Consider the following 26760-nt stretch of genomic DNA (forward strand, 5'->3'; position numbering starts at 1 on the left):
CTGCACTAAATGTAATTCGTAACTATCACAAATCCGTTTCCTCTGCATAACTTTTAAGAACGCTCCTGATGTCTTGAAAATTCCATGCAGTTTCCTTTAAAGGTTGCTTTGGAGCGCCACTGTGCATCTTGAAGCCCACACACGGTGAGTTAAATTACAGCTACAGCGTATTTCTCAAGCACCATAGAGTTGCAAATCCTTTATCCTCAAGTACATAGTAGCAGATTTTCTCCTTGAACAGTGAAGGAAGTTGAACTTGGGGGCGATTTCAATTTAACACACAACACGCCTGCGGCATGCCTGCACCACTGCTTGCCTTGCCCAGTGTTTTTTTCTGATTCATCCTTGCTTCCTGTAAAAAGAATTAAGTATGTAATACCAATTATGAAACTGAGCCCGCGTCACCCATTTGCAAAGCCTCATTGCCCCGTCCTGGCTTCCATGTAAGTGTCTCTCCAGTGGGTTCATCTAGGTGCAGACGAGAACGCTGGCCCGCGGTGTTGTTTTGCACTCTCATGCCTTTCCTCGTCTTCCTTGCTCTGAAAACGCCTCAGTGTTCATGGCCTTACTCTGCTCGCGCCTGGGTATTCCCAGTGCCTCAGTCTCCTTCCTTCCTTCCTTCCTTCCTTCCTTCCTTCCTTCCTTCCTTCCTTCCTTCCTTCCTTCCTTGCGTGGCGCCCATGTCCAAGCCAAGCCGAACTCATTCACAAAATATACCTCAGAACCTAACTGCATTCTGGTTCCTTTGATCCTGCCGTCCTGTCTTAGCCTGCCAGACTGGCATGTAGTGGCTGTCCCCTCCCCGGCCCAGCATCATGTACCCTTGGAAAAACAGGTGCCAGGTTCACAAGTGTCTGTTCACACCACGTGAAGTTCTCGTAATCAGAGTTGTCCGTGGAAGGCATAAGGATTAGAAACTTCCTAATATAGGCAGCAATGGGGAGATCCTTGCCACAACATAGCTACAATAAACTTTCTAAAGATGCTTTGTAGACAAATAAATACAATATTTTCAGTTGCGCATGCCTTTATATGTTGTTGTAGGCTAGACATAATAACACACACCTGTAATCCCCATGCTGGAGAAGTGGAGGCAGGAGACGTTTGGAAGGCAGTATGGAGTTTACTCAGTAAACCTTTATTTAAAAGGCAATTCAAAGGTAAAAGAAAAGGAAAAGAAATGAATTCTTAATCCTGGCTTGTTTGAAGCCCTAAGAGCAAGAGAAATGTTAAAAATTAAACATCCAGGTGCCCTGACTACCCTCAGGCATTGTTGGTCATTTGGGGTCACCCTTGGAACCATGCAGTGAGAGGATTTGCAGGCTACCATCAACCTTCTAGAGGGCACTGTCCTGCAGCCCACTTCTGTAGGAGCCTGCATGGCCTGTGCCTCAGCTTCCCCCACGCCTGATAAAGAGGCGCATGCATCACTGCTCATTTCCTACAAGGTTTAGTCCAAACACAGCTCCAGTGACACTGTCAGCAACACCCAACAGGCAGGGTCTGTGCCTCCATCAGCCGTGCCTCTGGGCGACAGGATCATCAACTTGTATCTGTTCTTAGCGAGGGGGGGCAGGTTTGGGGAGTTAGCTAGAGGTCAGATTACAATGCAGAGAGGTGAGGTTTCCTTGTTGTGTACCCACAGTCCATGTCTGTTCCTCCCATGCCCAGTTCTTCACTTTTGAGAAATATCAGAGAGGACACAGAGGTGACTGACGGACTGCTGAAGCTTGTGATGCAGGCGGGATTAGCTGGACTCTGGCCTGAGGCCTCACATACGGGACCAGGCCTCCAGATTTCTCTCATTCTGAGATTTCCTTCATTTCTTTTTTCCTTTCACTGTTTTCCAATAATGTACTGTTGTAGCTTTGCAACCACTGGATAGACTGGCAGAGTTCTGGCTCCAATCCTCCAGATAAGCGTAGAACACTTCTTTACAAAGTCTTGAGTTCAGCTAACACTTCAAAGCCTCTATGTATGTCATCTTAGACCTTGCAGAGTGAAACCTTCCTAGCTAACAGACGTCACAGGATGTGCTATAGCTCCTACCAGGAAGCGCCTCTCAGCTGCATGCCTCCCAGTTCTGAGGTCATGGAAGGCAGAAATTCTGGTGTCGTCTGAAGGGACGGGGCTGGAAGGTTTTCCAGCCTTGCTGGCTCTTAGAAAATGTTGGATCCTCTGAGGTCCCCATTTTTGTATGAGGAAACTGGCCCACAGCTGGCTACACGATGTCCTCTCCTACATCCTGAGAGACTTCTCCTTTCCCTGTGTGACTGCCATTTCTTCCCGCCATCCTGCTGCCTCATTCACCATTTTTTCATGAAACTCACCACACTTGAAAAGGTGGGAAACCTGCTCTGTGCACAAGTGAGTCTCATTATGTGGTGATATTCTATAATTTCATCTCCATGATGTAATGCATTTTACTCAACATGACAAGACAAAACCAAATCTCAAAATGAAATACGTTTCAACTTAAGTGACTTATTATTACAGACTTTAAAGTGAATTCTTATTACAATAGTAATGTAGATTTCAGTAGTATAGATATAAATATTTGACTAAGTGAAAAATATATTTCCTTTAACCTCACTCAGTAGCTGAAACATCCATATAAACTGTCTTTGGTTTATAACTAATAATTTTAATTTCTCTAAATTGGATCCATACTAGTAAATTCTTGACAATTGTTATAAAAAACAGAATTACAAAACTAGGTAATTCTGCCACCACATATGAAGGGATTGTTCTTCTTGCATCCTAAGGGGTCTGTAGGGATTTGAGATCAGCATGCTAATTCCCTGAGCATCTTGGGGTTTTATATTTGCAGCTTAGCTTACTGAAAATATGTATACAATTTCATAATTTCATACTGGAAGATAAGTGAAACTGGACATGTGTTTAAGTGCGAGAACCATAGCCTCTGTTATAGTTGACATTGCTATTCAATACATTAAAATATTTATTGCACCATTTTTTCTTTTATTTTTTAAACCAAATTATTTTTGAAAGGAAGATCTTTTTAATAGATGGTTTCATTCATAGGATATTTTAAGAATAGAAGGGTTTTTAAAAATTTTTTTAAATGTACATTAAAATGGTGAATGACCCCTGGAGAAGCTGAAAGTGAGTTCAGCTTGTGGTTTGAGATATATAACCTTTTCTGTGCTATCTTGGGACTGGACGACTTGAAAGTAGAGATTTTATTCAGTATAAATGATGCTATGAAATCTATGTTTTCACCAAATCCATAAGTTAAATCTTTAACAGTAATCGGATGTCTTTGTTATTTGTTGAATACTGTTTTAGCTTCTGCATGTCCATGTGAAAAAAAAGTGCAAAATCTTATTCTTAATGTTACCCTTCTTACTTGCTCTCAAAATGATCTCATTAGGTAGCAGACCTTCACAGTGTAATAATATGAGTGGGACATGTGGATATATCTCACAGCTACCGCATAGCCCAGAGAATGCCACCCCAAGGTCACTAGCCCACCTGTGACGCAGGCACGTAGAGGCGGCAGGGCTGTGAGTGTGTTCTTTCATGGGCAAGGAGTCCTGTACAGTAGCAGATTGAATATTGACAAGTTCAGAAGTGGGGGGGTATAGGTGATTTGGAATGCAATGTTAAAAGACGTGTTACAGTTAGACTTTGTGCTATAAATTTAGGAGTTGTGGACAGCGCAGGCAGAAAGTGAGAAAACAAGTTTGTCTTCCAAAGGCAAAGTCAGCAGTGTCTAGGAAGTAGGTGTCACAGGGACGAGATTAGCAAGGAGACCAACATTAGTGATGACAGTGGCACTGTGTGCAGAAGGGTTTCCTAGGAGTGCTTCTCTGTGTGCTGTGCTGGGGTATTCTATTGACACCTAGCTACTGTGATATGTTATTTAGGATTTTAAGGTCAAAATGGCTCAATTGGGAATTCCTCTGAGATGAGGAATTTATAGCCAGATAAAATCTCTATATATACATTTACATTTAGAGTTAAGGTGTGGGTGGGTGTGTTTAGATGTCATGGACATAGAGGCAGGCCTACCTCCTTTTGTTTATACTTTCTTCCTGTGGAGAGACAGGTGGGGAGGCATGAAGGGAGGCAGAGAATGTATGTAATGTAGAAATCATGAAAACCTGAGTCTTGTATCTAGTATGTAAGAAAAACAGGCAAGGGGGTGGTAGCCGTGAAGCAGGGCTCTGTTACCACTGAAGGCCAGGCAGACTTGTTTCCCTGACTGGAGCTGCCTTCTGGTGATATGTTGATGTCCGAGAGCTTTGTAAACTGACCCTAACCTTCATCTGTGCATCATGGGGGAGCTGATCCTGGGGCCAGCACGCGCGCGCGCGCGCGCGCGCGCGCGCGCGCGCACACACACACACACACACACACACACACAGTGTCCAGTGCCTAATGGACTATTTCAAGTGTCTGTTGTATTACCCCCTCCTTTTGCTTTGAGACAGTGTCTCTCTTTGAACATGGAGCTGGCATTTTCTGCTTTTTCTGAGAAGACATGTGTCTCTTTCCTCCCAGTGCTGGTATCACAGGCACAGGCTACCATGTTAGGCTCTTTGGAGGCTTCTGGAATACTCAGAACCCAGGCCCCCTTGTACTTATTTACTGAGCCATTTCCCCAACCCCTAGAATTAAATTCTTTAAATCATAGATCTGCGGACATTGATATTAAAAAGTAAAAATGCTTAATGTAGCTCTCAGACATGCTAATTACACTTTGCTTAGTATCACATAAACATCTGTTTCTCAATTGCAACTTGCCAATGGAATCCTTAATGAAATTTAGCCTTTCCTGTTTAAAGAGAGTAATTGTTATGTGTCACTATTTGTGTGCAATGTTTAATTCTCACTGTAAGCTAGCCTTGTCCTACAGACATGTAATGCAAGTCACAGATGAGAGCTTCATAAGTAATTTTTAGTCATCACATTGAAAAGCGAACAGACACTAGTAAAATCCACTGGAATAGCATTTAATGCCATATAATGAAAATACTGTCACTTCAGCCCATAATCGACTTATATTGTCTATGAAATGTTTTTCTCATACTACCTGTGCAGCGTGGACTGTATTCCATTTCTGTCTGCTGTCAGTTTGGACTACCCTTGTTCCAGGTGCTCCATAACTGTATGGGCTTTTGGCTCCTGTGCTGGGCAGGGGTGTTCTAGGGCCACCACCTTTAGTAGGTTCATTACAATTTAATAAAATATGAAAATGACTGGTGGTTACTTTATCTGTGGCAAACCTGAAACCAGTCACTGAACATAGATTTTAATATGTTTTACAATAGTGGTGACTGGAATCTTTCTTTATCTCCCTATCTCCCTAGTCAGAGACTTAAGTTTGTTTCCCACCCGGCCCTTCCAAGGTTTTCCTTTTTCATAAATCTCCTTTTGTCCTCATCTGCCCAGTCATCTATAAATACAGCAGATTGTCCCTCTGACACCTCAGAGGGAAGGCAGATAGAAACACAAGGAGCTCCTGCCCTCTTCTACTGCCCCCTCCCCGGATTATTTGGAGGATAATGAAATCTTTTTCTTTAACTGTTTATTGGTCTTTGTGAATTTCACATTGTGCACCCCAATCCCACTCATCTCTCCTCCCACCCCATCCCCGTGCTTGGCCTCTACCCTTGCAACCTCTTCACCTAGAGAGAAAAAAAGACCTTGCTGTAGAAACTTCAGTATGTCATATTGAGTCCCACAGTATATAGCCTTCTCTGCTTGCAAATGCTCATTGCAGTGACTTATTAGTCTGGTACGAGGCCTCTGGGCTCTGTTGATGCCCTGTATCATGGGGATCCTGTAGGTTTGGATCGGTAGGCACAGCCCAGCACCTTCATTCACCCCAGCAGTTTATCAGTGGGACAGATGTTCTGGTGGACCTATTCAGTGCCCTGGATCTGGACCTCAGCGGTATCTGAGCTGGTCAGCCCTCCGCTGACTCTCGTGCCCTCACACCCTCAGGACCAGCTCACCAGCAACTCCTGCTACCTGGGCCGGCTCTACCCTGCTGCTCTACCAAGTTCTGCAGCCAGGGAGGGACATGGCCAGCCCTTCCACTCCCATGACCCCCAGCTCTGCTGCCTGCCATAGATGGTGATGGACCAGGGAGCAGAGGAGGGCAGGTCTCCCTATCAGTTCCACTGCACAGCTGTCGGCCGCAGGGCTGGCTTTCCCATCCCATGTCCCCCGATGCCCACATCCAGGGCCAAATGCACTGCACTGCCCAGGTGAGGTGCAGGGCCTGCTGTCCTTCTCCCATGGCCAGCCTCCTGCCCCTCGGGCTGAGGTTTGCAAAGGGAGGAGAGGGTTCTCTCCCTAGACAGTGCCACCACATGGGCGACAAGAGGTGGGAGGAGCTCTCCGCTTCTCATATCCCCAGGGTGACTCACCAGTCTGCAGTGTGCTGGGCCGCTCTCCCAGCTACTACAGCTGCTTAGTGGTATGGCCAGCTCTTACGGCCCCAAGGCTAGCTCTCCCATGAGGCTCAGGTGAGGGGTGGGGCCAGTACTATAAAGCCCTCAGACATCAACATATCACCAGATGGCAGCCCAGACTGGGGACATCTTCCTGGCCTTTTATGGTCACAGATCTCTGCTGCTTCAAGGTGACAGACCTAGATGTGGCCACTAGGCAGCACAAGCCAGGACCCCACCATAGTCCTGTGTGACATCACTGGCTGCTCACATCAGGCTATTTCCCATTTCCTTTGAGTCTCCAGTTCTGCCCATCTTCGCTGTGACCACACCCTTCTGCTTCTCCCTCTCCCATTTCTCCATCACTTACTTGCTCCTGAGAGGCTCCCGGGGCCTGAGTGTCTGGGGTCATCCCAGGAGCTATGCCCTACTCGTGCATTATGGTGCCAGGCAGGGGTCGTCGTGAGCATGGTCTCTCCCCCTGTGTGTATGTGACGCCCAACTGGTGCTTTTCTCAAGCTAGTTCCCTGTCCAGGACCTGTGCTGCCGAACTGGTAGTCTCCTCAGGCCTGCTTCTTTCCAGGGAATGTTGGGTTACTAATCATTCACATGTTCATAGGTCAGAACACTGGATGTAGCCTCTCTCCTCTCTGCCACCTACTGACACACATGTGACACAGCAGCCACACCTGCCAGAGGCAGGGATAATGAATTCTTGATGTTGTTTTCAGTATGTCCTTGCTGTGGTACTCTTAAGAAACAAGTGGTAGAGAATCCTGCCCCTCGCTGAGTGCCTGCAGGGGACACAGCCACTGTGGATGAGCTGCTCTTGGCAGGGTGTGCATATGTGACGTGCGGACTTTGCTCTGTGATGAACCTGCTCACGTAACGATGGAGAATTATTAGAATATAAATTGGTTGTGAGGACTGTGAAACTAGTGTTCATTACATCTTGGTAGTTTCCTATTCATTGGCTCTTTTAGTCTTCGCAATTGCAGACTTTCTTTAAAGATTCATTTATTTTGTGCGCATGGGTATTTTGCCTGCATGCACAGATATGTACACCACACATGCCTGGAATGATAAATACCTGGAACTGTCTGTCTGTAGTCACAGACAGTTATGAGCTGCTGCATGGGTACTGGGAACTGAACCCCAGTCCTCTAGAGGAGCTGCCAGTGTTCTTAACTGCTGAGCCACCTCTCCAGCCTTGTAGACCTTGACCATCTCTGTTATTACTGTTAGGCTCATACAGAAATATAGCCTCCGTTGCCCAGGGATAGAATGTAAATAGCAGGAGGAGCATGATCTGAATTTACCAGCATCTTTGACCCTTAACCATATCCTTTTCTCTGTGCTGGCTGCTTAGTGAGCATTGCTCACACTCGAAGCCCTGGGCTTGTTTTCAGCGAGGCTTGGAGCAGTGCCCTGGGGAGGCAAGGTCCAGTCCCACCCAGCTCTGGGAACAGGTGAAAGCCCTTATTGTCTTTTCAGAAGGTAACACGATTTTCTCCAAATCTGCATATGCTTGAAGGCCGAGGGTCTAAGAGCTTTGACGTAAATCATGACATACCTAAACACGTGTGTGAAGACGAGGGGATTGTTTAGATGCTCTGAAGTGTAAACTAGACATATAAATAAATGCTGGAGTTGGTGAGAAAGGTTTAAGGACATAGCGAGGAAATGCAGTACTTTGCCTTGTACCTACTCATCCCATCAAACAAGATGGAGAACTTAACTGCTGTATAGATTATCTTTATAATGCTATAAAGAGCAGAGGAGGAAGTTAAGTGCGAGCTGGTATGTCATCAGGAGGTTTCAGAGAGAATGAACAGTTTAGGCTGATGCAGTGAAGACAGGCTGGGTGTGGACAGGAGATGAAGCATGGTGTGGCACACAGTAGGACACTGTCCTTCATCACAGTCGGTGGCATCAGTCCGTGGTCTAGGATGCTGAGGTCAGTCCGTGGTCTAGGATGCTGAGGTGTGGCACACAGCAGAGTAGCCTGCTCTGCCTCAGCACATCTGCCAGTAGCTGGAAGGAAGACTCTGGAGTGGACTTTTGTTAAAAACTCGGGGGCAGACTGCACATAATCAGCCTTGTATTCTGAATTTTTTTAAATCTTTAAGTGTCTCCTTATTCCATATTTTCATTTTTCCACATTCCATGTCCTGAAGTTTTCCTTTGTTTAAGAACAGCAGTTTTTTTTTTAATTCCTTTAAGTAGGTTTCACAGAACTAATTTAAATGCTGATTGGTGTAATACTATTTATTTAATTTATTTAATAGTATTTATTTTTATTTGATAATATTATTAAATTAAACCTTAAATGGGACCAGATCAGTTGAATTTCGTAGTATGAAACTCATATCATTTTTCAAAAGTAAGTATTTTAAAGATCGGGAATAATTTATTAAAGCCTTCAGGAATTTTATTAGGGTTCAGTTACATGGATGCACACACATTCTCCAGGGATATTTGGTTTTCAAGAAAGGAGAATTTAGGCTATCTTTCAAATAAAGCATGCTGGAATTGATGAGGCAGACACTGTGTTTTTTGATCATGTGATCTCCTGGTTTGATTGTCCCATTGGAAGGAGCTCATATAGCCATACCTAAGTCTTACAGAAGCTAGGATGTACACAGTATTAGCCTTAATCTTTTCACTAGAACATGTATTTAGATTAAATGTGAAATAATTAGCCTTGGACTGCACTGATGAGATTCATCTCTATATTTTATGTATATCTATGAATATGATAGTATTATTTAATTCATAAAATATTAAGACAGCAGAATATTCTAAGTGACATGTATAATGCTCTAAAATAATTTTAATTTTTAGCTTTTCAAAAAATTGTTATTGGTATATGGTATATAATGTAGAAAATATGCATTTATTATAAACATACAACTTGATAAACTGAGCATAATCCAAGAGCAGTACCTGGATCAACAGACATTTCAAGCCCGCCACAGTGCTCCTGCGCCCCAGCCCTCTTTCCTTTTCCAGTGATGGACAGAATTATGACTCATAAAAGCAGAGATGACTGGAACACTATAGAAATCCATATAGTTTATGGTAATTTTTTCCTTTTATGCTGACTGTTAAGAATATATGATACACAGGCTGGGAAGGTAGCTTTGTAGTAGGTAGAACACTGCCTCCCATACCTAAGGCGGTGCGTTCAGTCTTCAAAATCACAAGGAAAATAGCATTCTAGCAACACTTTTAACCTGAAGATAAACTATGAGTTAATTTCTCGTGATCTCAAGGGAAGTACAGGAGGCTGACCACACACACACACACACAAATCCATGAATATATATACTTACATAAGTATACGATATAAAAAGATTTAGACCTACTAAAAATTTTTCTGACTTAAAGTAATATGATATTAATAGAGAAAATTATGTTACTGAATTTTTAAAATTCAACTTTAAATACATTTGTTGCTATTTGATTTCAAAATGGAGGATTTTCTTTCTGAAGGAGTATTTGCAATGATCTCTAATATTTAACAGACTGATTCCTACCTTTGACAGTCAAAAGAAGCAGTCTAGCCTCGGTCAATGTTTCTGCTGTCTTTTCCAAGTCTTCTTAGTTTATGAGACACAATCTTACCATGAAAATTAATTTTAAATATGTATAATTAATCCTATCTTCAATATGATCTTACTGTACCTTAGAGTGTACCTAATGTCCAATTCTTAAGCCTGTTTGCCATGGCCCTGACTAGGGTGCTTCTGAAGGGAACCTGTGTTCCTGAGAAAAGGACATTACTCTAAGAGGTTGATTGAGTGGGATATAGATGTCAATAAAACCAATCCAATATGACATTATCAGATATAAATTTTTACTTACGCATTATTCTGTTATTAGATAGCACCATGAAACAAACAAATTATCATTTGACCAGAAAATGTCTGATCAGTGACAATAAAATATTACAGTTTTTTCTAGTATTATATTGGTGATTTTCTTGTTGCTGCAACAAAATGCCTGACAGAAAGAAACTTAACAGAAGCAGGCTGCTCCCATTTCATATTCCTTGGCATAAGGCTGCTCATGGCAAGCAAGTGGTAGCAACACTGTCGGCAGAAGCCTTCGGGAGGCCGGTAGAGCGCCTGGTGGTGCGCAGCTCAGCCGCTCCTCTGTGTGCAGCCCAGGGCGCTCGCTGCCCATGTATTCATACAGTACCACGCCGGTGGGTTTCCCCACCTCACTCAGCCCAGTCTGTAAATTCCCTCACAAGCTTCCCTGGATGTTTGTCTCCCTGGTGACTCTAGAAGCCAGTTGACAGCCAGTATTAGCCATTACAAAGGTTAAGTACTATATTTTCTAATTACATGTCCAAATGAAAAACTCTAGGAAAAAAATATTGGACAAGTATCTTGGGAGAAATATAAGAAATGTTCTCGTTCCTGTGAGTCTTGGCTTTTCGATACATTAGAAGCCTGTTTGTGTTCAAATTCTTGTTTAGGAAGCTAAAAATTAAGAGAAACTGCCCTGACACTGCACTCACCCATGACATTAGCGGTTTTGCTTAAGTGTGTTTGCTTCTGAACTTATTCCGTGGGGCGATAATGGAGCCAGCGTTTCTAATTCCTCAACTGCTGGTCTGTTGAACAGAGTCAGGAGGAGCAGAGCCACCAGAAATCCAGGCAATGTAGAAATGGTCTTGCCCCGCCTTCCCCGTGCTATCCGTCTAAGAGGATCTTGCCTTAACTCATGCGTGGATTAAAACATGGGAAAAAATAGGAAGGAGAAAACACAAGAGGAGAGATCTTCAAAAAGGAAAACATTAAGTTTTCAGATTCAGGCTAAGGGCTTGGCGCGATTACTGGCCAGCATCAAGTGGCACACGTTCTCTTGTTTGCTTTGAGACAACCTGGCCATGTGCCCTGACCAGTGAGCACCTCGGGTCCACACCAGGTGGGTCGGGCTGGAGTCAATTATTGAACCCAGGTGGGCTACGCAATGGCTGCCTGAAACTTACATTATTTTCCTTACTTCTTGTGTATTTGTGTTTTAGAATTTTATCCACCTCTCTGAACAGACATATACAATTCTTCCCATGTCTATAAGTTTATTAACTTTTTCACTGTAGAAGGACAAGGGGATATCTGCATGAGAGTGACAAGATTCTCGCACATTAAGTGCGTAATGATAGAGATGGAAAGTCATAGCCTATGTTGATAAGCTATGTTAGAAAATTAGAAAAACTCTTGTGTTCTGTATTTAACACCGTCCTCTCCACACAGGCCAGGATGTTTGGTGATACATCATACTTTCTTACAGAAATGAGTCCCACTATCACTTAACGTTATACTCAAAGAGAAAATGTTTACCCAGTTTATTTTTGCTATGAGAAAAATCACAAAATTCAGTGGCCTATATACCTGCTCAAATATATTATTTGTAAAAGTCTCATGGGTTGGGTTGTCATCGTGTATATCTGTATTTGTGTGTATATAATTTTTATTTCAGGATTTTTAGGAGATTGGTTAGTTTTTAAACTTGTTTTTTTGAAACAAGGAGTTGTATAGTCACAGGCTGGCCTCAATCTCACTATGTGGCCAAAGATATTTCAAAGAAGGAAAAATCATATTTCATCTGTCCCCTGACTTCATTTAAAAGAAATTCTGATATTCTGAGTCCAGCAGATTCTATTTCACTAAGTATTAGATTAAATCTCCCAACCTTAAGCAATGGAATGATATACTTATGTGTGGCAAAAATATGTTTTATCCTCAGTATCCCTGAAGGTAAGTCACATCGACTCCTTCTTTCCAAGCAGAGGAAAGAATATTATAAAATAACTGATAAACAGTTCAGAGATTATTTTTTTTCTCCCAAAATAAATAGTTTCTAACTGCCAAAGACAGAAAGAGATAAACTACAATGAAAACCAGGTCTGAAGAAGCAACTGAAGCCTGGTCCCGGAGACCCGGCGGGGTAAGTACAGCCAGGCCGCCCTGCAATGGCTGCCTTCCCTTCCATACATTACAACTTTACCCAGGCAGGACTACGGTGAATTGCCACGACCAACACACTTATCTTCCCTGACTTCTGGAACCACACTCGGCTGTGAATGTATTGGAAGGGAAACCGTATCAATCACACACAAGCAGGAACTAGAGGAAGCCCTGGAGGAAGTCCTCTCTGGAGAGTGCTCAGGCCGCCAAGCTCAGTCTCCATGTGCAAACCAGGAGGCTGTTTCAGTCAGTCGAAGCCTGTTGGCACGTCCCAAACTGAAAGTCCTGGGACTAAAGCATTGGTCTAGGAATGTGGGCCTGAAGCCTGCGGGCTTCCTCTCTGAGGGCGAGCTGCCCTCAGCATCTGCTCAGTCCTCACAGACCACTCAGAACCCCCACCCAATGGCAGCTCGCCTTCCTAAAGCCTTTGCCTCTTCAGTTTATCTTTAAGACTCCTCACATCTGTAGTCACAGAGGTGGGTAGTCACAGGGATTAGATCGCTCTCTGCAGGCCTCTACAGCCTGCAGGCTTGTGCCCTCCTCTGGTGCTGGCATGCGTCAGTGTTAGCTTACAGTCTTTCCAGTCATGCCTCTGGGTTCCTTAAACGGCAACTGAGGCGCCTCACCTGACTTTGGCACCTTCTCCTTTGTCTCTGCTGGCACATGTGGCACCCCGATCCCAGCATATTAGATCCCAGAATACTAAGTAGTACTTTCTAGTTGTACGTGAAGGACTAGAAACATCTCACCTGTCTGGCTTTGGAGAAGTTCCTGTCTGTTCCCCGTCTCCCTTGTCTCTCGCTGGCTTGGTGCTATCCTCTTCAGTCCTCAGCCTCCCATGAACTGTGAGCACCATAATGAGAAATTTCTCTTTGTACCGTTAAGAATCCTGCATCCTCATTTGGATGTGCTTCCTATGCAGGCCCATGTCTTCTTATGAGAATGATGTTTAACTAATATACTTATCGCATGGAATTTGCATGAACTTTGTCAAAGTATCATGTGTAATTCGGTGTTATCCATCACTGGTTATATACGCAAAGTTGTGTTCCTTTATACCTTCACTCAGAGCAGAACACCACTGGTAATGACAGTGTAATGGGCTATTTGTCTTGAAGTACAGAGATCAGACAGATTATAATAAGCTCAGACTGTATGTTAAAAATATGGGGCTAGATAATATCCAAAGATTAAGGCCAGTGCTCTCAATGTTTTCAGAACTCACATACACAGTAGTTTTGTAGAAAGGGGTATACAGGCTATCACCTCCACATCAGACACTAAATCTGTCATGGTTTAGGCAGAACAGAGGGCAGGGTTGACTGGAGGAAGGTATTGGCCGAGAGCCCCATGTTTTCTAGATGTTTTTATTGTGCTTCTCGTGGCCTTCAAAATTAGTTAGATTTAGGAATCACTGATCAAGATAAGTTTTCTTAAAAATTATGACTCTGTCTGTCTGTCTCTGTCTCTGCTGCACCCCCCACATGTGTGTATGTGTATGTATGTGTATTAGAGAGAGATGACAGAGAGAGATAGACACACAGAGAGAGACAGAGAGAGACAGAGAGAGACAGAGAGAAAGAGAGAGCGCACTGCTTCCGTGTCATGGCTTAGGCATCTGATAACAGAAGCCTTTGCCTTCTCTGCTGTTTGTTACACCATGTCCCCTTCCGGAAAGACCACTGGCAGCTCCACCTGCTGTCTGCGCACTGGCTGCCTGTTCACTACGTAGCCATGTTGGACACACCAGAGACTTAGGAAGTAAAATGCTAGACTTGCAAAACACACATGAAGAGCCAAGAGAAAGAGTAGCTCTTTTGTGCTGTTGGCTTCCAGGATCTGCAGCCAGCTACATTCTAATTACTGTTCAGGAAGTCAGTTCCTATGGCCCCTTGTTAATAAGCCCAGCTCCAAAGCACAACATTGCTGTAACATTAGCTCTTTATATAAAAGCCAGGGGTTCAGTCAGTGAGCCTTAGGTGTAGGCCTAGCACCCTTTTGAGAGTTAGTGTTAATTTTAAGATAAAAATGGGCGATTAACATGACATTGCACATCAGAATTCTTGGCAAAAACAAATCCTAGTAGTTCCAAGAAGATACGTGGGTAAGCTGCCAGAAGACAGTCTGCAGGGCCAGGGTTTCCGGCTTTTTGTTTACACTGCACTCTCAGTGGCTTACCTGCTTGCTACTCCAACTGGCACACTTCTTATGTTACATAACAATAGAAATTGTATTCACCAAGTGCCTACTATGAACTATAAATTCTTATAATCTGCTTACAGAATTAGTATTCTTTTTCACAGATTGGGAAACTAAGGCAGAAAAGCTGAAATGGAGTTTTCCAATGGAGCCAGAATTCCAGTGTATTCCAGAGCACGCTCCTTCAGTGTCTCTTTACCGAGTGGTTTATTCATTGATAAGTGATGGTAAACATGTATGGCCCAAAATCTAGACTAGAACTCTACTGTTTAAAAGTGCCATGAAATGTTCTGTCTAGTCTGAGACTCAGATGGGTTTCTAGCCAAACTCAGTAACTGTGTCAGAGTGAGGAACCATGCCCACCTGTACCATGAGAGTTCTTAGCTCTCTAAGGCAACAGCCCCAGTTGTGTCTGCCCAGGCTGAATTGAAAGGGAGATCAGGAAGGTCTTATGCAAGCCATTAAATTGTCTTCCTCCTCTCCTTATTAGCAAATGCCAGGAGAAACCATGCGTTCCAGAGCTAAAGAAAAGCTCTCTGCAAGTTTCATCCATAGCACAGGGATGTGGGTACAATTCTGGAATCCTTACACTGCGTTCTCTGTAGAAGAATGCGGGAGAATTGGGAAATCATTCCTAAGGCTCCTTACAGGAGATAAAGCAAGACAGTTCCTGTAGAGGAAACCTGGTGTCTCCCTCTTAGCTCAGAGAGTCACTGGGAACAGGAAGGATTGCAAATGCATCCATTTCTGGGGTTCTAAGGAGACCAGCCCCTGTACATGTCCTCCCGTGGAGCCATCCTCTCAGTGTCGTATATAATCAGGAATTTACTTCTTGATACAAACCTCTACTCAGGGAACTTCTCGGCTGTGAGGAATTTTAATCTCGATCTTAAATTCCAATGTGAAGTGCCCCCTTCATTAAGCTAAACAAAACATGGTTGTTGTGGTATTTGGACTTTCTTTTCAGTCACATGTATATGTGTGTGTCTCTCTGTGGGTTTGTGTGTGTAGCTTTGAGGGCATGCAGGATGAAAGAGGGCATCCGATACCCTGCAGCCAGAGTTACAGACAGCTGTTAGCCACCCAGCAGAGAACGGAACTTAGGGCCCATGCAAGATGAGCATACAGTGGCCATCTCTCTAGCCTGTTCTCCTTGGTTTGTAATTAATACATCTTTTAAATGATGAAACATAGTATCATATCGAGATGAACAATTCAATTCTTCTAACTCATGTAAGTAATAGTTTCACATTAAAGAAACGAGCCCTGCAAACATTCTCATAGTAGACATTGCTCGCTGGTATGCCATTCACAATAAGTCACTGCTGTGCTGTAATGGAGTCACTTCTTTGGTCCCCTGCAAGAAAAGTCTTTAAGACAAAACTATTTACAAAAGAAACCATTTGTATCTGCCCATAGATTCAGCTGCTATCAACTTTTTCATTGCTGCGAGGGTGTTGATTGTGCTTATGAAAGCGTCTGCACCCTGTGTGACATCCTCACAGGAAAAATGATTGAAAACATTTTAAATTGCAGGCATGGAAAGAAAGTGTTGACCAGTAAGTTCCCAGATTAATCTGTCTCTGCAGTGGAAGAATAAGCGGTAAAAGGCTGAAAGATTACACTTTTCTAGGCCAGGATACAGGCTTACTTGATTTCAGTCCAGTCCCACAATTTGAGAATGCTATAAATGTTTTGCCTACAAGGCATTTTATGAATCTCACTTCTGCACATTTTGTCATTTGATCCTTTTAAGATTGTTTTTGTCAAATAATGAAAAAGACATTAAAATTGTCCCCCTACTTTTAAAAACCCTGACGATTTTAAGTTATCATGGATAGAATATTGTATACTTGTTTTGAAACATGTGTGTACAAAAATAAAATAAACCCAGTGTTGTATTCTTTTAACCAAAGTTTCTTCACCATAAAGCCTTGTATAAAAACAATAGACACGATCATACTTCGAGGGAAGCGGTTCTTCTTTCTGGGTAAACAGTATGCAAATAGAATGAGCAGAGAGCAGAAGCTACCAGGACTCGCTCATGCTCTGAGAAACCTGAGCCTTCCTCATCTAAACCCTGGGATGTTTAGGAGGAGTATCTGGACTTTATACAAAGCAGCTACTTCATAACATTTTCTTTTATTTGAAAAAAATTTTCCCCCTAGGATAGGTTTTGGTATTGAGGAAAAACTCACCTACCTATGTGATTATGTATCTGATTTTGTTGTTGTTGGATTTTTTTTATTATTATTCCTAATAGTTGGATAATATACATAACACAGGAATATTTTTAAAATTTAGAAAAATAATCTTTGTAATGCTGGCATCTTAATTACCAAATGGAGACTCTGGTATCCTTTCTTTCTTTTTTTTTTTTTAAATAAAAAGTATAAATTAATAAATTAACCAATAGTAGGCATAAGAAGTTGAAAAGCAATATTACTTTGGCTTTTATTTTGTTTATCAAATAGGAAAAAATGTTTCAATAATAAAAGACCACTCCTACAAGATGAAGTATAGGAGTTGAAAGGGAATTAATTCCAAGAGCTGTATTCATATTGCAGACAAAGCAATATCTGAAATAGTCTGTACTTCATGTTCTCTTGCTCTGACACATAACACAATTTGCTATCTTACTTTACATTTAATTTCATATTCTTCTCTTTCTTAAAAATGAGGATTAACTAGTGAGGATTGACATCTTTTGTAATTAGAAACCAAACATACCAATAAGAAATCTCTATTAGAATAATTCTCTATTTCAGGATTTTTTTTAAACATTTTTTTTTGTCAAAGTTTGTTTGCCAAGGAAAGAACATTTTATAAAATCCATAGAACAAGCATCATTCAGCATTAGACACTCAAGTAGGTATTATTTATTTATTTATTTATTCGTTCTTTCTTTCTTTCACACATTTATTCTGGTCACTTGGTAGAGTGGACCGCATGTAGACAAAGGTGCAGATTATAATTCTGATCAAAAATGTGGCATCATTCAACCACAGTAAGCATTGTCATAAGCTTCCAAAGTTACTAGGTTTATTTCTTTTAAAGTCTGCTCGGAAAGCAACAAAGTCTCCATTCTACAACTTCAGCAGGGGCCATAGGCCAGTGCTTCACCTGTGCCTTCCTCCCCTCTCCTCACAAACCATGCTGTATTTTCTTTCAGAGAAAAGCACCCAAAGATGGTGATTCATTTAAAATTAGCAACTAGTATACTATGTGCTCATTTAATTCACAGCTTTCAGGCTCTGTTTAACATCTGGCCTTTTTTCCTCAGCTATTTGCGGATTTCTAGCTGTAGCCATTTGCGCTGACATGGTGTTACCGCTTCACATGTCACGATACGTTAAAAGCTCCCTTTGGAATTAGTCACCAGTTTCGCCACTCTGATGGGTATAAAACTAGTAATGGCGGGAAGCACAGATGACCTGACCAAACACCATGCAGTACTTTGTTTCTCAGCAGTATGACAGAAATGAAGAAAACAGGAGATGGATTAAGGGTTCAAGGCCCCTTAGAGCAGCCTGGATACACACCACAGAAGGATGTAAAGGGACTGGATTGCAAACTGACCGGTTCCCAGTTGAAAAGCGGGAATGTTCTCCCACATAATTGTGGAACAGATCCACAGTCTGTACCCCGTCCACTGAATGTCAGGATTTCTTTGGAGACCCTTGACAACAGGCCATCAGCCAGATGCCAGCAGCACAAGGGCTCGCTGTCCTTAGATGGGGCGTGCTCCAGAGGTGCATATAATTCTTTCAAACCCTGATCTGGGATCACTAGACTTAGGCATCCATTTCCAATTAATTTGGTCACAGGAGTTTATCTGTCACCTTTGTTATGTCACAGCAGTATGTGGCATGCCTGCTTCCCATGGACTATCAACTGTTAAGGACAGTGGCCTGCAGAATGCCACCCCCAGCCCCTGAGTTAGCTCCTATCTTGTTACATTTGGTTTAAACTAGATGAAACTAGCCACAGGTTTGAAAATGAACCTGTGGTTTCAGGCTCCGTTGAAAAGGGATTGGTCAAATTCCTGGCATGGTGACATAGCAGGTTATCGATGTCCATGCCCTGCTAATTCACTCTGATGTTCTGCAAAAGGTCAGGGTAAAGTTCTTACTCTGGGAAAGTGTGTGTTCAACTTCAGTAGAAAATATTCTTCTCCTTGCTCCTGAATAAGCATTTGATAAAGCTATGCACATGCCATTCCCATGTGCAGAGGATCCCTCTGGGTACTGCCTATCATCTCCCTCAAAGGTGTGCACTCCAGTGCAGGGCAGGTGGGAACAGCCAGTAAAGGAAAGGGTGTGCTTCCAAGTAAAGGAGGTGCTGTGCAGTCAAGCCACGAGGACCAGAAACCCACAGGTACCTGACGGCCAAAGCTGTCCAGCTGGCTTCCACACAGCATAGTGCTGGGGACACAGTCAGCCCCGCTGTTCCTACAACAGGTGCCCTTTGGTTAATAGTAGCACACAGTATATGAATATTATAAACAAACGGATTATGCACAACTTATGTTATACATTCATAAAGCATAATAGCTTGAAAATCAAGTACAATAGAAACTGAACTCTGATTCTTCGAAAGTGTTTTAACTTTCTCAGTCCACCCTCAGGACAGTTAGCAGGTCAGCCTCTTGTCCTGTGACATCTTCCCTGTACCCCCTGCTTTGATACAGCTAGTTCAGATTGGGAAAGCTGAGAGTCCAAAACCTTACTTATGTGAATTCCTAAGACTACCCTTGCTCCCCGCACACTTATAAACCAAGACTCAGGAAAAGCACCAGTCTTGGAGGGTTAGAAGCAGCTCTCATTCTTCTCTTTCGATCCAAACTCATATTGTTCCCTTTAAAACAAACCAATCCAGAGCATGCTCAGTGCGCCCAGTCTTGTCCCTTTCCGTTCCTCATGTGATTGGGTGCAGGTAAAATATGGTACATGCCTGCCAAATGACTTGGGAGACTCCACAGAGGGCCAGTCCCACTGAGCCTCCGCCCTCCTCTCCCAGATCGGATGTTAAGGTGATCTTCCAAGTGTGCCTTTGGAATGCACGCCAGAATTTCCAGTTTTGTTCCATGAATTTTCTGGTGGGCTTGCATGTGTCTTTTGGAGAGAGTTTTTACCATCTCCAGGGTCTTCATTCTCTTTGCCATTTTTGGTGTTGATTTTATTATGAAGTCAGTTAAACGGGTTTGGTTTTATTTAAAAAAAAAAAAAAAAACAAAAACAAACAACAAAAAAAACCATAATCTCCAGCTCAAACTCCAGCTCAACTCCCACCTGGAAGAAAAACAAGATAAGCCGCGACATGGTAGAAATGCCACTATTCAGTGTCTCTCTGACAGGTGACCAAAGGAACAAGGAAGGCAGGAAAAGAAAGGGGCAGGTAAAAACAAGTTGCCAGTGAAACCTTAGACAGCATTCCAGGTGTGAATGTTTCAGGGTTTTCTTTGTGTGTGTGTGTGTGTGTGTGTGTGTGTGTGTGTGTGTGTGTGTGTGTGTGTGTGTGTTTCAGACAAACTAGCAGATCCCATGGCCTGTAATGTCAGTGGGGCAAAGGATAATACCATTGCTGTCAGGGCCAAGACACATGGAGACCCGGCTTTTGTTCCCCCCGCTGGGGTCCTGATTATAATGGACCCTTAATTATGCGAGTACAGCAGGACATTAATAGGACCAATCACCTGTTTGAAAGAGCTCTAGAGGGCTGTTTACTAGAAATGTATTAAATATGGCATGAAGACAGATCACCTCTCCTTTTGTAAAGTGACACGGTAGTCAGGATATATGTTCAGTAAAATGGTTTGTGGAAACCTTCTGTGTATCCTGTCAATTAACCTAAAAGCTGCATAAATGAAGTCTAACAGGACAGCACTTGGAATAAATGGGTGTGTTCACCTCTGCCTCTCAGCAGTAGAAACGTTCACTTTGAACCACCGGCGTTTGCACAGCGCGTTCCTTGCCACGCATCGCACCTGAGCGAAGCCAGGCCAGAGAACTCACTCGGTGCTTACATTAGTGATGTTGGAGGACTTGTATTTTTATGAACCTGGTGCATTTCCCTGACATGCTAATATAAGAGTCTTCTGTACAGAAAAAGCATTGATGGCCTAGTACAATGATCTTGTAAGGTATGCCCTAGTGTGCCTTAGCGTACAAACACCCCCTTTAACTCACTGTGGCAAATGAAAGAAAATCCATTTATGAATTTTCCAACTATCAGTGAAAGCTACTTCTCCCACCCCCTCTCTGACCTTATCTGGAGAGCACTGTATATTCAAATATATTTTATCTCTTCCTGCTCAAAGTTCATCTTTGCCTTTTATTTAGTTTTCCCAATGAACATTATATGAAACCCCTCATTCACTTGTAATTAGAATTGGGTCTCTACTCTCTGCCATGCTGGAAATGCTGCACAGATCGCTAGCAGCCATGTAAAACGTATTTCACGATTGGCCTCGGGTTAGGAAATCATGTTGTACATTTTGTCTAATAAAGTTAAATTCGAGCAAAGCTTTACCCACAAGGAGGCACATTTCAGCTGTAATGAGGGTGGATGGGGAGGTGAAACTGGACTGGGTGAGGTGGGGGATAAATGTGTGCTCACACTATCTATGGGCTGGTTTCTCTTCCCTTCCTGAGAGAGGAAAACAGCAAGGGTTCTTTTCCTGTGCAATGGTCCCTGTCCTTGGACCGTATTTTGCTAGGCTGTAAGACAGAAGCCACTGCTACCATCCAAGATGTCCTTCAGGAAAAGGTGCCTTCTTCAGGGCAGAGTAACAAAGCATCCTTCACAGCAGTGGGACCCTGGACACCCTGTGGAGAGGGGGACTTCCTCACCCTCAGATCTCTTTCCCCCCAGAAGGAAATGAACATGCTGAGCCCTAGTGGGCAGACATCTGCTAAGCAGCCTCTTCTTGTCAGCGGCAAGAGTCTCACTGTTTTAGGTGTCTTTATGGTCTTCTTAGGTTTGTTTTCTGAATTATCCAGAATAAAACTTGGAACTGCACCCCCCCAAGCCCCCAAAATACCTTTTTCTGGTACTGCCCCTTTTTTTAAAACAATTATTTATTTATTTTATTTACATGAGCACACTGTCAGTGTCTTCAGACACACCAGAAGAGGAAGAGGACATATCCCATGACAGATGGTTGTGAGCCTCCATGTGGTTGCTGGGAATTGAACTCAGGACCTCTGGAAGAGCAGTTAGTGCTCTTAACTGCTGAGCCATCTCTCCAGACCCTGATACTGCACCTTAAGATTAATTTAACAGCTACAACTTGCTGTTGCTTTATGACTGAGCTGTGTCAGCTGATTGAGATATTTTGGTCTGTTTCAATCAAGACTCCTCCAGAGCCCCCAGAAACGATTAAATATAAGGATTGTCAGAGCATGCAGGATGTGTTCTTGTTCAAGATTATTTATTTTCTAAATCTCTTTGCTTTCCCATATAAATCTTAAAGAAAAGCAAACAGTTGTTTTCCTTTAAATAAGTCATTTGAAAACTCATTTTTTTTACCTCCTGTGCTACATGCACCTAAAATTTGGTGCAGTCTGAAGCATAGCTTTGTGTGCATGAGAAATAGCCATTATCAATGAAAGAACTTACTGGTTGTCTTCAAAACAGAAATGATTATTATCAGTATTCCAGCCTTAGTGATAGATTCTTAACACTTTTCCCGACATTTCCTGCCTCACTTCTCAAGGGACCCCGCTCAAGAGAAGAAGTGCCTGGAGTCACAGCTGAGGGTTCCCTCCCTGCAAGGGGGCCTGGGTTGGAAAAAGCAGCTTTCCAAAGGGTCAAGGATGCAGAAACTGATTCTCACACACTATTACACAGTGTAACTAACGGAACAAATGCCAAATAATTGCTGGTACGAACATGTAGGTGGATGTTTACTTTGTGTGGTTACCATGGATTCCTTAACAGTCATGTGCCAACTGTGATTGAATTACTGCGAATTTAAGGAGATATTAATGATATTATTAGCTCAATCCAATAATTTATCTGAAAGACAACTAGAACTACATTGTGTCCAACTTGCTTTGATATTTTCCTATCCCATGGGCATTGTTTCCATATTCGCAATTCCATTTAATAAAAGGAGACGTGCATATACTTTATGCCTAAAGGTCATTGAGCTTTTGATTCTACTGATGCGTGACCAGAGCCTATGGAGCTGTTAATATATGTTAAACACCAGAATAATCACTTCACATACGTCTTCCTGTGCAGCATTCACAGGACATAATCAGCTCCATCTTCTAAATTAGAAACCAGGGTTAGAGAGAGGTTAGTTAGCAGTCCCACAGTCCCACAGTCCCACACTTGTGAGACCTAGGAGAGAAACCTCAGTGGACCCAAAATGATCTTCTCAGGCACGGTGTTTAGGGCCCCATCCAGTTGCAGCAGCACCACTCAGGAATGGAGAGGTGCAAATCTGAGCTACTCCGAAACCCAACTGAGTCAGAAGCTCTGGGCATTGGGGCCAGATCGCGATCTCACAAGCCCAGGCAATTCTACCACTGACATTTTGAGGTTCAGAGCCCCCTTGTCCTGCTCTCAAGCCTGCGTCTCCAGCCATCTTTCCTATCCTATATCTGCATAAAGAGTGACAGACACCTTGTTTTACCTGCAGTCACCTAAACCCCCGCCCTTATTTGCCTTTCTGTATTTGATGAATCTAAGCCTTCAAAAAACATATTTAACTTTAGTCGAGCATCAGACTCTGTGCTAGGATTTCTTCTTGCACAGACATTTTGAGTATTATCCAGTGAAAGTTGTCCCAGCTGTGAACCGTCCACAGTGTGAGTCCTTGCAGAATGTGTTTGTCAGGTTTGCCTGGAGCCAGTCGCTTGGATGGTCATAACCTCCCGAAGAGGACTGTGAGGAGGTCCCTGCAAAGATTATTGGGAGATTTCAGGATTCATAAAGACTGGCCGCAGGGGGCGAAAGTGAGATCAGCCTGAGAGTCACAGGTTTTGTTTTTCCTGTGAGTGAGGAATAGATGGTGATAACTACCATTATCCCTGTAGCAACTATGATTATTGAAAATTTACCTGTAATAAATTAAGGTTCTAGCATTGTATATGAATACTATTGAAGTGTGCGTGTTTTATCATTTTGAAAGTTACAAAGAAAATGAATGATAACCCACTAATTAAGAAAAGAAAACTCGAAGCCGGGTGTGTTGGCGCACGCCTGTAATCCCAGCACTTGGGAGGCAGAGGCAGGCGGATTTCTAAGTTCGAGGCCAGCCTGGTCTACAGAGTGAGTTCCAGGACAGCCAGGGCTACACAGAGAAACCCTGTCTCGAAAAACCAATTAAAAAGAAAAAAGAAAAGAAAAGAAAACTCAAAAATAGCAATAGTTGATTCTTGTCCATAAACCAAGTATGAAACCTATAGATTGCTGATCCCTGATTTTGCTACACAGCTCTTTGTAAACCCTTTCAGAAAGACTATCCCCTTGTGAATAAAAAGACATACAGTGAGGTAGCCTTGCCCCCCTAGGTAGTAGCAAGGGATAAGTATTTTTGTTTGTTCATTTTACCTTCTAAATTCCCAACCCCCTTCTCTGGTGGGTTCCAAAACCATCTCAGTCATACATGATACTGGGCACAGGGCAAAGGGAGGGAGCTTTGGAATTTGGAATGTTTCTTATTGTGCTAGTATATTTTAAAATTTATAATGCCCTCCTCCTACATGTGCGCGCACACGCGCGCGCGCGCGCGCGCACACACACACACACACACACACACACAGAGTCCTTTAGAATAAAACCAATTCTTATTTATAACTAGTGTTGCTCAAGATCCCAGTATTATAACTACTTACTCAAGTTGAATTTTCTCCCATTAAATCTTTATCTTTTCTTTTTCTCCAAATGGTTGTCATATCATCACAGGTTCCAAAGAGCAATAGGGGGAAATGACACAAAAGCTTGTTTTAAAAAAAGAAACAAATCTTTTTTTTTCCGCCTGCTCATGTCTTATCATAGGTCTTTACTGCTATCTCAAGTGAGTGTTTTCAGATAGTCAAAGTGAAGAAAGGAGATCCTGGGAAGTCAGAACAGCTACTCACCTGTCCTCAGTTCTCAGCCCGTCTTTAGTCCTCCTGGGCATCATCCGCGCGCGCGCGCGCGCGCACACACACACGCACACACGCACGCACGCACGCACGCATGCACAAGGCCCGCTGGTGCCTTTCTGTCTTCATTTTTGCACCATCTGTAGCACTTCATAAAATGAACTCCGTCATTTGGTAGCTCTTTGTTGGCTGGTTAGTAGATATTAGTTTCAAGTAGGCACAATAGTTGAAACTCTCTTTCCATTCTCATGTTGAAAAGAGAAGGTGGGGAGAGAACCAACAATGAGAAGGAAAATCGTGAACAACAGATCCTAGACAACTTAGCTTTCAATTTTTTTCATTTTTTAAAAATTGGATAGTTTCTTCATATTTCAAATGTTATCCCCTTTCCCTGTCCCACTCCCCAGAAACTCCCTATTCCCTCTCCCCTCCCCCTGCTTCTGTGAGGGTGCTCACCCACTCCCACTTCCCCACCCTCAAATTCCCTTACACTGGGGCATCGAGCCTTCACAGGACCAAGGAAGGGCCTCTTCTCCCATTGATGCCCGACAAGGCCATCCTCTGCTACACATGGGAATATATATATATATATACATACACACACACACACACACACACACACACACACACACACGGGATATACATCTGGAGATTTAAGTCCCCTTGCAGATTACAAACAGAAATCACCCAATCTTCTCAGAGTTGCATTTGACTTTGAAGGTTCATATGTTAACAATTTTTATCTGTAAAAATGGGCATCCATTTGTAGCATAATTGTTGGAATATTTAGAAATAGCATACTATCATTCTAATCTCTTTGTTGAAATTGCTGCTTTTGAGTCCCTAGTTCCATGTGTTTTAAAACAAAGTATTAGTACCCTAATATTTATATTCATTTTGATAATATACAACTACTTTGTAGTATGTGTCTGCTGGTATAAAACTCTATATTGAATATTAAACATTTCACCAACAACACTTTATGTTATCGTACTAGATTAACCATATTTCAATTTTCTGTTAAAAAAAAAATCAGACTTAGGAGAATTCAAACAAGGAGTAAGAATAAATCCCGAAATGAAAACCATCACATAATAAACAATAAATAAATCAAAATCCTAGGCAATGACTTATATTAAGGTTTCCCTTAATGTAATTGACGGAAGGAAAAACAAAAGAGAGTATGTGTGTGTGTGTGTGTGTGTGTGTGTGTGTGTGTGTGTGTGTATACTTTTACCTACATCCTTAATCTTGAATTTTACATAGAATTAAAAAGAAAAAAACATATTAGGTGTTACGTAGTAGAAATAGATCATGGAATGATGGAATGATGAGGGTTTGAATTGAAAATAAATATTACAGTATTTCTTTACTGAATGGGTTTATGTGACATGACTTACTCCTAATTAAACTTAGTGCATGCAAAACTTTGAATGAAAATAAATCAGATTTTTGGAGGAAAGTAAATTTCCCAAATTTTATAGGAAGTCTCCTTAACTGGTCCTTTGTGTCACCCACCTCTGCTTCCCTGGAGGTGTTACTGTACAGTCAGAGACAATGCATGGGAGGGGGGAACAGGAGGGAGGGGAGGAGCGGGAGGAGGGGGAGGAGGTATGAATGTGAGCATGTTTATAGGCAGCCCATGGCTCAGCGACTGGAACCTGACTGGAACCTGAGCATTCGTTTCATAAAACAGCATATTAAGTAATGAGACCTTTCTCAGGTCCTTTTCCTCCAGTAACAAAGACTGTCATCTTGGCGTGTTTTTAGGACTCTTGTCTAGGGCAGGCTTTTGATATAAATAAATGATGCATTAACATTATGTACAGACAGAACTGTCTATGCCAGCAGAAAACTAAATGGGAAGGAACCGAGTGTTTATACAATTCCAAGGTCAGCTCACTAACTCTTTGCTGCGCGGTCAGAGCTCACTTTTGTTCTCCTTCTGATCCAGGTTCTCTTTTCGGTTGGAGGATATCCCATTGTCAGATATCCAATAGCACTGAATCAACCGCGATAAACAGTTAAAATTCTCCCTGGAGTCACTGGTGCATG

General features: G+C 42.6%; 1 protein-coding gene and 1 pseudogene across 1 annotated transcript in view; one reads left to right on the top strand and one right to left on the bottom strand.

Moving 5' to 3' along the window:
* Fbxl17 (F-box and leucine rich repeat protein 17) overlaps positions 1-26760 on the top strand; it is a 439437-nt gene that overhangs the window by 295259 nt on the left and 117418 nt on the right. The gene's annotated exons all lie outside the window — the stretch shown is intronic.
* On the bottom strand, positions 7011-7128 carry LOC127693150 (uncharacterized; annotated as a pseudogene).

Source organism: Apodemus sylvaticus, chromosome 9, assembly GCF_947179515.1.
Source record: "Apodemus sylvaticus chromosome 9, mApoSyl1.1, whole genome shotgun sequence".
In the NCBI taxonomy this organism is placed as follows: domain Eukaryota; kingdom Metazoa; phylum Chordata; class Mammalia; order Rodentia; family Muridae; genus Apodemus; species Apodemus sylvaticus.